The sequence below is a fragment of the Aquarana catesbeiana genome, linkage group LG05, assembly GCF_042186555.1.
Source record: "Aquarana catesbeiana isolate 2022-GZ linkage group LG05, ASM4218655v1, whole genome shotgun sequence".
In the NCBI taxonomy this organism is placed as follows: domain Eukaryota; kingdom Metazoa; phylum Chordata; class Amphibia; order Anura; family Ranidae; genus Aquarana; species Aquarana catesbeiana.
Genome location: NC_133328.1, coordinates 126,048,440 through 126,065,054, shown reverse-complemented (window position 1 = coordinate 126,065,054; position 16,615 = coordinate 126,048,440). Strand labels below are relative to the sequence as shown.

Below are 16,615 nucleotides of genomic sequence, written 5' to 3'. Positions count from 1 at the left end.
TAACATTATCTTTAAAATTTTACAAAACAATTGGGTATTATATTGTGTTTGTGTGCATTAAAGTTTAGAAAAGCCTATTTTTTCCAAGAAAATTGCATTTGAAAAATCACAGCGCAAATACCATGAGACATAAAAATTGCACCAATTTATTCTTTAGGGCCTGTGCTTTAAAAATAGATATATATAATATTTGATGGTTCTGAGTAATTTTTTAGCAAAAAATAACAATTTTTACATGTAAACAAAAAGTGCCAGAAAAGGCCTGGGGGTCAAGTGGTTAATGCCACTAATTCAATTACCTTATTTGAGCCGAAATCTAACATAAAAAAAGAATATGTATACATGTACCATATAAACACAGACCTGCGGATTATATATATATATATATATATATATATATATATATATATATACATATATATATACATATATACATATATATACATATACATACATATACATACATATACATACATATACATATACATACATATACATACATACATATACATATATATATATATATATATATATATATATATATATATATATATATATATTGCAAAGGATAGTGATATTATGGTGATATGTACAGGCCTTTGATGATTGACAGTTGTGGAAAAAAACATGATGAGCAGATGACGTAACCATTTAACTGCATCCCACCCTCACCACTGCCACAAGGACCCTATTATTCAGACATACTGACATGCTATGTATGGTGGAAAGAACTGCACTATTGTATTATGCAAACATAAGATTATATATTGAATAATTCTGGAACTTGTCAGTCATATTGCCAAGAAAATTACTAACCATTTTCCAGCCAAAGTTCCAGTCAGGATCCCTACATTAAATACCAAAAGTTATTTGGGGCCAATGTGAAAACACCCACTGGTGTAGGAATAGATGTTCGGACTGACTGTCATTTTTTCAACTAGACCTTTTAACAGCTGCTAGGATTCATTACTGGTTAGAAAAAAAAAAAATGTTAATATTTATTTTTACATCAGGTTGCCTGCAGTGGGTTAAATGTACAGTTGTGGAGTTATTTTGTACATTACTTTTACATCCCTTCCAACTTTAGAACAAGAGTGACAGCTAAGGGAAAAAGGAACCTGCAGCCTGCACTGCTGCAAAGAGTCGATGTGGTTAATTACGTTACATGTTGGCTATGGCTTACTAGAACTTGAACATACTCACATATACACCACACATAAATCCTACAGCAGTGGCGGCATGTCCATAGGGGGCGCACAGGTGCCGCCCCCCCCCCCCCCCCCCATCCATGCGTCCTGCCCCCTGAGCTACATGCAGGGCGCCGGACGCATGGATTCCAATGGGGATCTTTTTTTTTTTTTTTTTTTTTTGGAAGCATGTGATTAGAGGCAGAGGCTCTAATAGGCTTCAAAAAAGGGTTGGCTCGGGGCACAGCCCACCGAGTTGTGTGACAATAGCGAATGAATATTTGCTATTGTCACACTGATTCTGCCTCCTGTCCAATCAGGAAGCAGACCTGAGACCCATTTCACAGATTGGCCGAAAGGAGAAGCTACCTTATTGGCCGAGGAAGGAGGAGGCATGGCGAGGACACCGTCATGATGCAGAGGAGGAGACGCATGGCGAGGACACCACTGTGATGCCGAGGAGGAGACGAGGGGGAAGCCGGCCACCCATCGCCCGGAAGAAAGCGCTGCCTGTGGTATGTGTTATAGGGGGAACAGGGGGTGGGGGGTGCTGTTTTACACCCCCCCCTCAAAAAAAAAATATACCACCGCCAGTCACTTTTTAGCCATTAATGGTTAGTAAATTAGCCCCGCTCCCTCCCTTCTTAGGCATTGATGGTCGGAGAAAGTCCTCACCCCCTTTTAATAATGGTCAGTGATGGTTTCCCCCTCCATACCCCATTATAGAGTCAGCAGTATGTCATATAAAGCCCAGCATACAGAGTTTGGGGGTCAAGAGTATGAAATACACAAAATAGTGTATATATCATGCAGGGGTCAGATCAAACAACAGAATCAAACAACATGCAGAGTGCAGGGGTAGGGAGTAACACAAAGAGTGAAGGAATCAGGGGCACATAACACACAAAGCCCAGGAGTCAGGGGTACATAAAGCACAGAATGCAGGTGAAAGGGTTACCTAACTCACAAAGTGCAGGGATATGTAACGCATAGCGTGCAAGGATACATAGTGCACAGCGTGCAGGGTCAGGGGAATGTAACACACAGAACACAGAGGTCAGGAGTGCAGAACACACAGAATTCTGGGGTCAAGGATGTGTAATGCACAGGTCAGCAGAGAAAGTACAACAAAAAATGACCTTTTTCCCAAGCCAATAGCTCCCCCCTAGTTCAGCCCCCCCCCCCCCCCCATACAGATCTCCCTGCTCCATGACACCCACTCAACAAACCAGGCAGTTCAGAGTGAGGGGCAGATCCCCCCCGGCTGGGTTATGTGACCAGAGCCAAGGAGGAACTAAGGATAGCCTTCCTTGTGCTAAACGGTCAATGTCTGTATCTGAGGCCTGATAGCTGAAAGGAGCAAGTACTTCAGGTTTCTGGTGACTGTGAATATTAGCTTCTGCATGGCAGATGTTCTGGGAAGGGAGGATGGTTGGACCTTATCCCCCCTTATCCACACCCCTGGATGTCTACGCATGTCTCTTATACCACCATCAGAGGTCACTAGAACCCCCATGGGGGGAGAAGCAGCGAGAAGTAAGGCACTTCCAGGTGTTGGAAAATAGCTGCCTCCAGTGCTGGATGTGAGCCTTAATGGTAACTAGACTAGCCCAAAATCCACCTACAACCAGTTTACAAGCATACAAATCAGGTTACTTTGTATATAGCCTTGGGTGTTCTATTCTGTTTTTCTCCATTCCAGTATCCTATTGCTACCCTGTGATAGGATTGGAAGACAGAATTGTTAAAGTGTTACTAAACCCAGGCCCCTGCAGACCCTCTGTCTGGACAGTGCTGATTGGCCCTGCCAAAAACCCTGCCTTGGCAACCTCCCAAAAAAAAAATCTCTAGCAATACACACCAAACTAAGCATGCGAGGAGTGCTCCCAAAGCTCTGTTCTATCAGCAGATAGATTGGGGACAGTGATAGAAGGGGAGGATCAGAGAAGACTTGATCACATAGCCTTTCTACACAATGCGCAGGATTAACCCCCTTAGGTTCCACAGTGAGTATAACAAGCATGCTTTACTGAATATACAGACTGATTTTACTGTTGTGGGTTTAGTAACACTTTAAGTTTCTGATACCTAATTATAAATTACATTTCCAAGAAATTGAAATTCATCCCACACCCCAAAAATAGCTTCCACCCGTTATTGGAATTTTTTGACTTTAGCAAAGTTTAGCACTTTTTTAAATACTTTGAGAACTTCACTGTTAGCTTTTCTTGTACTGAGCCGAATTTGCATCCTGATATCCTACCTTCATCTTACCACATGCTGGAGACATGCCAAGGGCTCGTGTTAACAGATTTTTAAAGAGACCATCTGAATCTTGCCTGCATCAAGCTGCACTAGGGTGTTTTGCTGAACACAGTGTAAAGTATAACTGGACTTGTTATTTAGGCGTTTTGCTCTGCTCCTGAGAAGGCATTTGTGTAGGGATCAGTGCTTGTAGGATTCAACAAACCCTCAAAATCTCTTAAAAGGCTGTCTTCACAAAGATCAGAAACTACTTTCTTCATTGAGTGCTCTCTACCACTGATATCAAATGATAGCATATTGGACACCTTCCTGACCGACCTATAGCTGGGCGGGGCTTTCCCATCCTGACTAGACGTCATATGATGTTCTTTCAGAAAGGGCTGCGCAGTGGCACGATCTGACTGATTGACCGCTGTGACCAATCACAGTACCATTACCACGTACCATGTGACTGCCGTGACCAATCACAGCAGGTCACATGACAGTTGTACGCAATGGATGGCTTCCTTTCATGCCATCCGCTGTGTACATTTGTGTTGCTAGCTATGTCTGGTCAATTTGATCACATGTACAGACAGAGCCAATCACAGCCTATCTCTACCATGTGATTAGCTTTGACCAATCAAAGCTAATCACAACAAAACAAATTGAATGAATCAGTTTCATTGAGTAAAATGCTTGCTGATAGCAATGTAATTCACTGCTATAAACAAACATAATGTGTAAAAAAAAGAAGAAATCCTGATCACTTCCCCAGAGTAGTAAAATGTTACTTTGGTAACATTATATTGCTCTGGTCACAGTGTGCTAAAAAAAAAAAAAGTAGTAAAAAAAATTATAACATTATGTACTGCAATGGTGACAGTATGTAAAATAGAAAAATATGTGAATTTTTTTTTTTTTATTCATTTTCCAAAAAATTATGACAAAACATTACAACTTCAAAAAACCCACCATGCCTAATGCTAAATACATTGGACTGTCTACTTTCCAAAAAAGGGGTCATTTGGAGTTATTTGTACTGTCCTGGCATTTTAGGGCCTCAAGAAATGAGAGGCTATCAGGACTGATCAATTTTCAAATACTGTATATACCATAGCTTGTGGATTCTATAACTTCTCTACAGACTAAATAATATACACTAATTTGGGTTATTTTCACCAAAGAAATGTAGCACAATACATTTTGGGCTAAATTTATGAAGAACAATTACGTATTTGCTACATTTTATAACAGAAGCAAAGAAACTTTTCAGTATTTTTTTCATTTATTTAGCAAAAAATAAAAAACCCAGTGGTGATTAAGTACCACCAAAAGAAAGCTCTAGTTGTATTAACAAAATTATAAAAATGTAGTTTGGGTGCAGCGTTGCATGACCGCGCAATTGTCATTCAAAGTGCGACAGTGCTAAAAGCTGAAAACTATCCCGGGCAGGAAAAGGGTAAAAGTGCCTGGTATGGAAGTGGTTAATTTGCCAAAGAAACTCTCTTCTCTAAGGACATGTTTACTTATTGACTGCAAATAACTTAGAACCTATTGCAAAAAAAATGTGGGAAAAATCCTATGAGAAAACACCTGTACTCTCAGACCGGCATCTATAACACACAATTTCACAGGTTAAAGTCATAAAATAAAACTTGAGAATGTAAAACAATTCATCCTCCCTGCTCATTATATAGATATGTAAGTGTGAGCCAGCTGTTATCTGCTGGTGGGCTGAAAATACCAGTAAATGCTGATTTGTACCATCACTGCAGAGTCTCAGCGACCCCAGCAACTACCTTGTACAGAATGTCGGGTCTAGAGATATACACGTACTTATCTACTTATAATTAGAACAGCTGGACTCTTAAGGAGATACAATGTAACACTATATTTACATTACAAAAGCACACCTAATCCATCAAATATGTGCACAACCACAATATGTACCAGTAAAAGCATACCACCCAACTTTTTGAGATGGGAACGAGGGACACCAATTAGCAAAAGTATGTAGACATAAGACACACCCCTTGTCACACCCCTTTAAAGGAGAATTATACAAAAAAAGAAGGTTAGTTAAACCCATGAGTGCTTTTTTTTTTTTTTTTTTTTTTATTAACACTACTATTCTTTTATATTGGCTTTGAAATTTACAAATGCAGCGATTTAGAAATTGGATGAAAGGTTTAGCACTGGGAAACACATTTCGAAAGATAAATAGTGCATTTTATACATAACTATATAGATCAGACCAAAATGAGGGACAAATAAGGAGGAATGAGGAACAGTTTGTTCCAAATCAGGGACAGTCCCTCGTAATTAGGGACAGTTGGGAGCCAACGCTCTGCTTAGTGTACAAAGTTTAAAAAATAAATACATATTTGCATTCAGTGCCAGACTAGGGGATATATGGTATATGGTTTACTGTGAATACACCGGATCACATTAGTTTAGATACATATAACAATGTAATGTTTGTATCCACTTCAGATCCGCCCCATAGCCATTTTACTGCTACAGGGCAGCACCTGTGTGCCGGATCACATATATATATATACTGTACATGATCCGGCTCTTCGGGGTGCACGCTGCCAGCAGCTCGCTGTGATCACACACACAGCAGGGGCTCAGCGGTGGGTACCACAAACTCTGTGTCCGGCGGCATCCGCCGATGATGGAGCAGAGAGGCGGAACAGCGGTAAACAAGGCAGATCGCCCTTCTGACAGGAGGAAAGGCATGGGATCCTGTGTCTCTGCAAAGCAGGGACTAGGATCCATGTCTTCCCCTAGTAAGAGCACCCTCCGCAGTTTACAAAAACGCAGGCTAGGCAGTTAAACCTTTGATAGCCCCTGATGTTAACCCTTCCCAGCCAGTGTCATTAGTACAGTGACAGTGCATATTTTTTTTAGCACTGATCGCTGTATTAGTGTCACTGGTCAACAAAAAGTGTAAAAAGTGTCAGTTAGTTTCCAAATGTCCATCCTGCTATAAGTCGCTGATCGCCGTCATTGCTAGTAAATAAATAAATAAAAATACCCCACAGTTTATAGCTGAATGAATGACTTGTAAAGCGCTACCTATGCAAACTGAATCACCTCAGGGTGCTTTTTGCCACCGGTGTCCATCGGCGGTACAGCGCGGTCCTTTACCCCATGGGATCCTGACATGCTTACAAACACATATTTGACCAATTTTTTTTTACAGGATCTAATTAACCTACTGTCCTGTCCCTTTCATTTATCGCGTTTCAGTCCTTTCAGTTATAGAAGCTCAACAGCACATGCAAGCATTACCTAGCACAGTCTACATGCAAAACAGTCTGCCTGGGAATGCCCACTTTTCCAGACTAACATCAACACATCAAGGCATTTTCATATCTGCATAACTTCTTCAAAGAGCCAAAGCCACTGCTTGCAGCAGGATTGGAGGCTTATGAGAGGAGTACTGAGGCAGGCTGTTGTAATGCTTTCAGGAAGTTATACACATCCCCCTGCTGTCCCCCCCAAACACACACACCAGCCATGATCTGCCTGTATTGCAGAGTGAAGCACAGAGAAATAAAGTACTGTAGTCATAGCTCCCAATTGTCCCTGATTTCGAGGGACTGTCCCTGATTTGGAACAAAGTCCCTCCGTCCCTCATTTGTCCCTCATTTTGGTCTGATCTATATAGTTATACATAAAATGCACTTTTTATCTTTCAAAAAGTGTTTCCCGGTGCTAAACCTTTCATTCAACTTCTAAATTGTTGCATTTGTAAATTTCAAAAGCCAATATAAAAGAATAGTAGTGGTGAAAAAAAAAAGCACTTGTGGGTTTAACTAATCAAATTTTTGTTTAATTCTCCTATAATTGGGCATGTGTCTTATGCCTACATACTTTTACTAATAGGTGTCCTACCTCAAAAAGTTGGGAGGTATACTGTATGTAATGAAAACAGAAAGATTTTATTTAAAATGTCATTAGCATGTTACTGAAAGGGGAAAAGGAGGTACCAGCAAAGATAAAATATAAGCAGATTACAATTCAACTTGAACTGTTCCACAGCACTGACGAAAATTTGATGTAATGTATGTTCTCATATTTAGAATGTGCAAAGCCACCAATAGCGGCTCATCTAATAGGACTTTGTGAGTTTCTGATGGCTGGAATTGCTGACACACATTCAAATGTACTTTATAAGACACCAGGGACCTTGGCTGCAAAATAAAGTCATGGTCTACTACCACACCCAGGGCAGGGTTGCCAACCTCCCGCTGGATGTTTTACTGACAAAACATGGGAAATTTACTGACGTAACACATTTTTTTACTAGCAACCTGAAATAGTTTTCCTATTGAAAACTAACAAAATCAATATTTAATCATTTCCCACCCGGCCTATAGCAAAATGACAGCCGGAAAGTGGTTCAGCTATCCTGACTGGGCGTCATATGACGTACAGCAGGATAAGCCGTGATTGCACGCCTGTGGGAGTACGGCGATCGGTGGTGTAGTGTGTCAGTCTGACACACCGCATCACCGTTCTCGGTAAAGAGCCTCTGACGGAGGCTCTTTACCACGTGATCAGCTGTGTCCAATCACGGCTGATCACGATGTAAACAGGAAGAGTCGTTTATCAACTTTTCCTCACTTGCGTCTGATAGGCGCGAGTAGAGGAGAGACGATCCATGGCTCTCCTGACAGGGTGTTTATCAGCACAGCCCCTTCACGGATGCCCAGGACCATCCGGGGTGCCACCAGGACCACCAGGGATGCCCACAAAGGAATCCCAACAGGTATGCCACGCTGGACCACCAGGGATATGCCAATCAGTGCCCAGGCAGTGGCCAATCAGTGCCCATTAATAATGCCTGCCAGTGCCATCAGTGTTGCCTATCAGTGCAATCTATCAGTGCCAGCCATCAGTGCCACCTATCAGTGCCCATCAGTGCCCAGCAGTGCCGCTTATTAGTGCCCATCAGTGTCCAGCAGTGCTGCCTATCAGTGCCACCCATAAGTACCCATCAGGGCAGCCTTTCAGTGCCCATCAGTGTCGCCTATCAGTGCCCATCAGTGCCCACCAGTGCCACCTATGAGTGCCCATCAGTGCCACCTATCAATGCCCACCAGTGCTGCATATCAGTGCCCATCATTGCCAGCTATCAGTGCCCATCGTCAGTGCCACCTCATCAGTGCCATCTCATTGGTGCCACCTCATTGGTGTCACCGTATAAGAGCCCGTCAGTGCAGCTTATCAGTGCCCATCAGTGAAAGAGAAAACTTACTTTTTCACAAAATGTTATAACAGAAACAAAGAAAACATTTTTTTTTTTCCAAAATTTTCGGTCTTTTTTTCTATTTGTTTAGCAAAAAATAAAAACCGCAGAGGTGATCAAATACCACCAAAAGAAAGCTCTATTTGTGGGAACAAAATTATAAAAATGTTGTTTGGGTACAGTGTATCATTTAAAAAGTGACAGCGCTGAAAGCTGAAAATTGGCCTGTTCAGGAACGGGGGTAAGTGCCTGGTATTGAAGTGGTTAAACAGTGTAAACATGAAATGTAAACACTGTCAATACCCATACCAAGTAATTTGCCTGATTTACACTTAAAAAGTCAACACAGCATGACAAATTATCAGCCCCTAATATTTACTGACAGTTGTAAAAAAAATCATAGATTTTTACATACTGTCAGTTAATTTACTGACGGTTGGCAACCCTGACCCAGGGACCTGGTTTTATACTGATATGTCAAAAGCTAAATGGCACACAGCGTACCAAGTGTCATGGATGCCTCAGGGTATGGGATAGCACCAAATTGCTAAAAGCATACTGAAAACATCAGCAAAACCCTTTATAAAGCTGAAGACAATTGTGCTTAGTAAAGATTAATACACAATCCAAAGCTGAACAGTGTAAACCTATGTACTCAGCATCTAAAATATTAAGAGGCCACAGTGTGAATTCATTTGCAATTCATATTTATAAAGTGTGCTCTAATGATCTCTCTAGAGGTAGCCGCAGACATGCTGTGATAGCCATGTAATGTTTGTTTGGTTTCCTTATACAGGATGTGGGATTTTGATTGAGGTCCCATGTGTCAGATCACAATGCATTTTTATGGGATTCCTACCATTGGTGATGATAATATAGCTTTGCTTATGTGCCATCCACCTTTAAAGACAAACAGCACAGGGAGGGACAGCTAGTTTGCTTGGAGTTTTATTGTTGTAGTCTTCAAACACATACAAAGGATATGCAACAGCTAAAATAAAAAACAAAAAATAAACTTTAAATAAATCACTTATCAGCATTGCACCACCCAGCGCTGTCTTCATATAGAAACTACAGAAACTGTATAGTAAAATGAGATTATGTCATGTGCCAAAAACCACAGGCTCTGGAAGAGTCAGCGGCTAGAGTTGTGTAGCTTTTTGGGCATATCATGCAAATGGTAAAGGCACTGCTCTTTGTTATGCATTCATTTTGTTTTTACAAAAATAACAAAGATGAGGTGCTGGGCATGAGGAATGACCTTATGTGGTTTAAAAATACTCATCTACACGCATTAATTCAGAATGGCAAAGGTAACATTTACTTAAAAAGGAACTGCAGTCTGATCACATAATTTGTAATAAATACATCTTTGCCATTCTGAAGCTTCCCTCCAACCACTTTGCATATTATTTTATATATACTGTGATTCTGTACTTCCCAAATATGCTGCAGAAATCTCCCTCCACTGAGTCTGGCTGCAGCCATTTTAATTGTGGGCAGCTGAAGCTGCTGCCTGTTCACTTCCTGGATTTACACAGACACCAAGAGGCACACCTCCAGCTCTGCAGCCCTGCAGCTTTCATTGGCCCTCTTATGACTCATCCCCCCTCCCTTCCTGGCAAACTCTCATGAGAGTGAGAGAGAGAGCTGTGCAAGATGTCATAAGCCTAGGCTAAATACCAGACAAGAAACAGGAAGTGGGCTGTATAAGATATTTATTGGCAGAAAAAAAAAAACGTTTTACTATCCAAAGATAAAACAACAAGGGCAGAAGATTTAATATATGGAAAGTTGAAAAAATGACTGAAGGTCCACTTTAACCACTTGCCGACCACACGCCGCAGTTATACTGTGGCAAGGTGACTTGGCTGCGCAAAATGCCATAGGTGTACGTTGGCTCGTAAACTCACTTTTGTGGACGTGCTCCCATTGGCCAGCAGGGGAGCCAATTAACAGGTCCGGCGGTCGTTACCCGCAGTGACAGAACGGGGATATGCTTGTGTAAACAAGGCAGATCTCCGTTCTGACAGGGGAGATCACACAGATCCTGTCTTTCTGCTATGCAGGAAGACGGATCTGTGTGTTGTCCCAGTGAGCCCTTCCCCCATACAGTTAGAACACACAGTGAGGGAACACAGTTAACCCCTTGATCGTCCCTGATGTTAACCCCTTCCCTGCCAGTTTTATTAGTACAATAACAGTGCATAGCACTGATTTTTAGCACTGATTACTGTAGTAATGTCACTGGTTCCCAAAAATGTGTAAAAAATGTCCGTTAGGTGTCCGATCTGTCCGCCGCAATGTTGCAATTCCGTTAAAAAACACTGATTGCGCCATTACTAGCAAAAATGCCATAAAGCTATCTCCTATTTTGTAGACGCTATAACTTTTGCGCAAACCAATCAATATTTGCTTATTGGGATTTTTTTTTACCAAAAATATGTAGCAGAATACATATTGGCCTAAATCGATGAAGAAATTCATTTTTTTTACTTTTTTGGGAAATGTTTTATAGCAGAAAGTAAAACATTTTTTTTTCAAAATGACCGCTCTTTTTTTGTTTATAGTGCAAAAAATAAAAACCGCAGAGGTGATCAAATACCACCAAAAGAAAGCTCTATTTGTGGAAAAAAAAGGACATCAATTTTGTTTGGGTACAGCGTCGCACGACCGCGCAATTGTCATTTAAAGCGACGCAGTGCCGTATCTCAAAAAATGGCCTGGTCAGGAAGTGGGTAAATCCTTCCGGGGCTGAAGTGGTTAAAGGGCACATATCAACGGCACAGCACCAACACTGTTTGAAATTTACTAAAAGTACAGCTCGCCTATCATAGCTTGAAAATGGCCTGAGGATCCTGGAAAAGATAAGCAATAAATTAGAGTTTTCTATTTCAAGGTATCTTCTTTGTTAATGCCCATGTCTTCTTTGGTTTCCTGTGGATTGTTCAGCATATGCTTTTTAATTTAATATGATTCAATATGTTCATGCAATGTTTATGTTTTTGTTTTGATTCTAATGGATATATATCTCATTACAGATAGTGAGATTTGCTCTGTCTTTGTATATTTCACATCTCTAAACCTTGATCGTGTCCTGAAGAAGCCTCACGGCGAAATGCGTAGACGCACAAGGGCTTACTGTATGAATTATCGTTCCATGTTTTTAACCTTTTTTGAACATCGTGATATACCATGTACTTTTTTCAATAAATAATACTATAATTATTTTTTGTTGCCTTTCTATTACTTCTCCATTGTTTCCATGCCTTAAAAGTCTGAATTTTTTGGTTACCCACTCAGTACCCTTTCTTGTCTCCAATAAATTAGAGTGTTTTGTTGTCATGGGTTCAGAGATCCAATAACCAATGGCGATCAATCCCATGTCTGCTCTCAAAAGTTACAATGAATTCAAATCTGAGTGGCTGCTGTGGGTTACTGCATATTTTTACTCTTAGGACTACATTGCGCTAACAGTCCTGCCATTGGTTGCAACTCGCCACCACCAATGTCGCTAAATAAAGCCCTTATCTACTTTTATGGTAGTGCTTCCTCAATGCAGCATTGAAGTAAAATCTCATTACTCTAACCAGCATGGAAGCAGGTGAGTGGTTACTCTGTATTTCTAGCAGTCAAGTATCGTGGTGAGCTCTCTAATTCAACTTGCAAATACAACAATTTGAAAGCCTTGGCACACCCCGAAAGCTTGTCCTGAAAATTTGGGTGTTAGTGCAAATAAAAAAGTGTCAATTGCTCTTGTTGCAAGTGCACCAATACAGCTACAATCACCTCAAAGCCTTGGCTAAAACCATGTTCCGTTTCAGCAAGAGGCTGGTAAGACCTCGTCAATAGTGACATTGGGGTTGATTTTCTAAAACTGGAGAGTGCAAAGTCTGGTGCAGCTCTGCTAAGAAACCAATCAGCTTCCGGGTTTTTTCTCAAAGCTTAATTGAAAAAACTGAAGTTAGAAGCTGATTGGCCCTAGAGTCTCTTAAATAATAATATTTCAATCATTTGGAATTATTGGACAACACTAGTGGGATCTGCCTTGTGTTTATATTTCAATCCTACCAACAGATTTTAGTGTTGAACAAATTGTGATTAATATCAAAACTTAAAAAAAAAGTCGTGCTCATCAGAATAGTTCCAAGAACAAACTTTCATAATGAGGTAACAAGACTGAAGAAATGATGTATTTGCTTTCAGTAAGATATTCCTTAGCAGAAGCATTTACCTCTCCACGCTCCATCTTGCTGCTGACCTATACCCATGCCCCGTATCTGCCATTAATGCTCAAATGACAACTGCATTTGATGGTATAGTGCAATTACAAAATGCAAGCTTTGTTGCCTGAAACCCTTGAAAATGTAGCTTTAATTAGACTCAATACATCCATATGCCTAATACAACAGTCCTTTGTAATAGAAGCAAACCATAAAAACTATCCCTACAGACTCCAGTTTAATCCAAGCATTTTGACATACAAATCAGGTGATTGCAGGAGAAATCTGCCTTAATATTTACTTATTAAGATGTAGAGCATAGGTCCATGTCCTAAATGCATTTTTAGTTTACAAAGCTTCCAAACAGCTATAAGGTTAAATACAACATAATATTTATAACAAATCATTCTATATAAAAGGTTAACAAATCTATTAGAAAATGATGAGGGGGACTGTCAACTTTTATATTTTAGCAATTAATACTTAATCGTCCCAAAGTTCTTTACTTTCCATTTATGAAGATTTCACTTTCAGTAATATTTAACACTTAAGCCATGTTCTATGTCTTCCAAAACCCTGCCCATGTTCATAAAAGCATGCCCATATGTGCCATGAATCTTAGAATGTTCTTCCTAGGGTGTGGAAGGGAAAATCTTGCCCATGTTCATAAAAGCATGCCCATAATATGTGCCATGAATCTTAGAATGTTCTTCCTAGGGTGTGGAAGGGAAAACCTTGCCCATGTTGATAAAAGCATGCCCATAATATGTGCCATGAATCTTAGAATGTTTTTCCTAGGGTGTGGAAAGGTAAAAAATGAGTGTCTGACCTTACATCTACATGCATACTTGTTCCAGGTCACTGACTTGAAACCTATTGAACCTGGATGGTCACTGTACGTAATTTTGGTTGAGTAAAAGGAAGAGATTCGGAATCTTAAAGTGTTACTAAACCCACAACAGTAAAATCAGTCTGTATATGCAGTGAATCATGCTTGTTATATGCACTGTGGAACCTAAGGGGTTAATCTTCTGCAGTGTGTAAAAAAGCTGCTTGAGCCTGTCTTCACTGTCCCTCACCTTCTTCAACAGTCCCCAAATCATCTCCTGATAGAACAGAGGCTAGGGGACACGCTACACATGCTCAGTTTCGTGTGTATTGCTAGAGTGTTTTTTTTTTCTTGGAAGAGTACATGTGATCAGCAAAGGGCCAATCAGCACTGTCCAGACAGAGGGTCAAGGGTCCTCCAGCCTTATAGAACAGTCGGAGCAGAATGAAAACTCCTCCTACAAGCTTTAAACAGACAGTGATAGAAGTCACAAGACTGCTCTAACTGCTGATGAAAAAAGGTATTTAGCAGTTCATATTTACTAAAACTATTGCATTTCCATGTTCTGTGTACTGTGGGAGACCAGATATAGTGAATGCAGGGTCCTGGGTTCAGCAATACTTTAACTTTTTCAGCTCAGGTCCACTTTAAGGTATCATATCATTTGGTTTTAATGCAAAGATTCCAGGTCAAGGTGCCCAAATGCAGCATAATTTCAAAAAGCACTGCCATTTACTTCACTGCTGAGAATGGGCCTTACTGACCTAAAAGGATTTATGGCCGTGCTGCAAAATGTGGCTTTGGGGTTGAAACTGGTGTAAATGAGCCGTAAAGGGCTAAAATTTTCCCATATCAGTTTCATAAGGGCTTAATTTTTTTTTTTTTTTTTTGGTTAATGCAGACAGGGAGAACCAATTGAAGAAGGAACCTCAGTGTTAGAATATACAATCATGGATCAGTGAAAAAGAGGCACATGAAAACACAGAAGTGTACAGGTAAAAGCTGCATAAGCATTGTACTTTTCTGATTCTGAGAGTGACCTCCAGATCAGGACTAGTCTGGCTAGGCATGCTGAGACTGGCAGCTGAGGGACCACAGGCAGAACACAGCTGGTATGTGGTTTTCTTTTTCTTTTTTAATAAATGCTTTAATTTAAAATAAAAACAGGTTAATAAATAAAACAGATTTCTATCAATGTAAATGGCTGAATAATAAAAATCCCAATAATAAAAAAAATCCCATAAAATCAATGAATAGTCACATCTGTTTTTGTTCTCTGCAAACCTTGCAAGCTAGAAAAGTAAGTGTAAAATGTCTTTACTAATACAAGTTTGTAGACAGAAAATTGGCTGCACAGACTAGACAGCAGAAGCTTAAAATATAATTAGGGGATTTATGCCTTTTTCTGAGATGTGGCTTTAGAAGATTCATCTCAGCATAATTATTGTTTAGGGTGTTTTATTTCACATCTGTCAGTTTTTTTTAGGTTAAGAGATGTAGTTATTGTGCCCTATACATTGTCATTTGAAGTAAGCATATACTGTATAGAGAGGACATTCAGTCTGCTCTGCCCCATGAGCTATGCAGCCACAAGTAGAGCAATCCATAAGGGGGCAAAAAGAAGTTTCTATTTTACTTTCATTGGAATCTATCACCATACTTACTTGTGAATGTTTGGAAACTACCTAATAGCAATTAAAGTTGCCTATACATACTTATGATTAAAACTCTTCTCATTCCTTATAAAAATGCTCTGCCCAGAGTGTATTCTTCAAGCGGGTCAGCTCAGGTCGTTGTGACCCCCACCTCCTTCAAACAGCCTATAAATCCTTGCTTAATCTGACAGACAGGATATTTCTGACAGCTCTCTTTGTAGGGTTCTAGCTTGTAGGGTATACAGATTGCTAAATAGTATGAAAGAGTCTTGACAGAGATTAATGTATATTTAGACAGAAATATCCTCTCTACCTTTCAACGCAACTGATTTGTGCGTTGAATTGCGGTATGCAGATGGGTATGTCAGAATTTGGGGAGGTGAACTCTGTCTGGGATTTGGAGCTTTTATATAGAGCAGCTTAGGGTTCATGCATTCTAAGGGCATTCAGAAGTAAACAGATCTTTATATACCTGCTTTTAGGTCATTATCAAACAAAATGTCTTTAGGATACTTATGACAGTTCCATGTTAAGGCTTTGCATTGCCCATAGAGATTGATGTGAATGACTCATATTTCTTTCAAAATTTGATGGTCCTACAGTCTTTTACAGTTGTGTATGAAAATATAGAAACAGGAGACAGCTAATCAAAAGACAAAACCTTTGTTTTCCTACTGTGGATAGGGTAGGCTATGATTAAAACTATTAGTTTTGACATCTGTGTCCCATTTGAGACATTTCCCTTCACTTCCTGTTATGTAAGAACAACAAGAAATTAGTAACTTTTCACAGCTTGATATTGCCATTATTATTATTATAATACAGGATTGATATAGCACCAACAGTTTATGCAGCGTGATACAATAAAAGGGGGACAGTACAATTTACAATACAGTTCAATACAGAAATTATAGGAGGTCCCTGCTGATTGAGCTTACAATCTAAAGGGAAGGGGAGGTGGTACAAAAGGTAGTGGCTGCAGGGAATGATCAGATGGAGGGAACTCAAGTACAATTCTTAGGTGGAGGTGGGGTAGGCTTCCCTGAATAGGTGTGTTTTCAAGGATCGCGGACAGGGTAGGAGCTGGGGCAGGGAGTTCCAGAGGATGGGAGAGGCTCTGGAGAAGTCCTGGAGGCGAGTATGGGAGGAGGTAACAAGGTAGATAGAGAGCAGGAGGTCCTGGGAGGATTGCCATCAAATGTAAGAGGGAAGCA

General features: G+C 40.2%; 1 protein-coding gene across 2 annotated transcripts in view; it reads right to left on the bottom strand.

The window, feature by feature from the left end:
• CREB5 (cAMP responsive element binding protein 5) overlaps positions 1–16,615 on the bottom strand; it is a 620,787-nt gene that overhangs the window by 381,012 nt on the left and 223,160 nt on the right. The window lies entirely within an intron of this gene.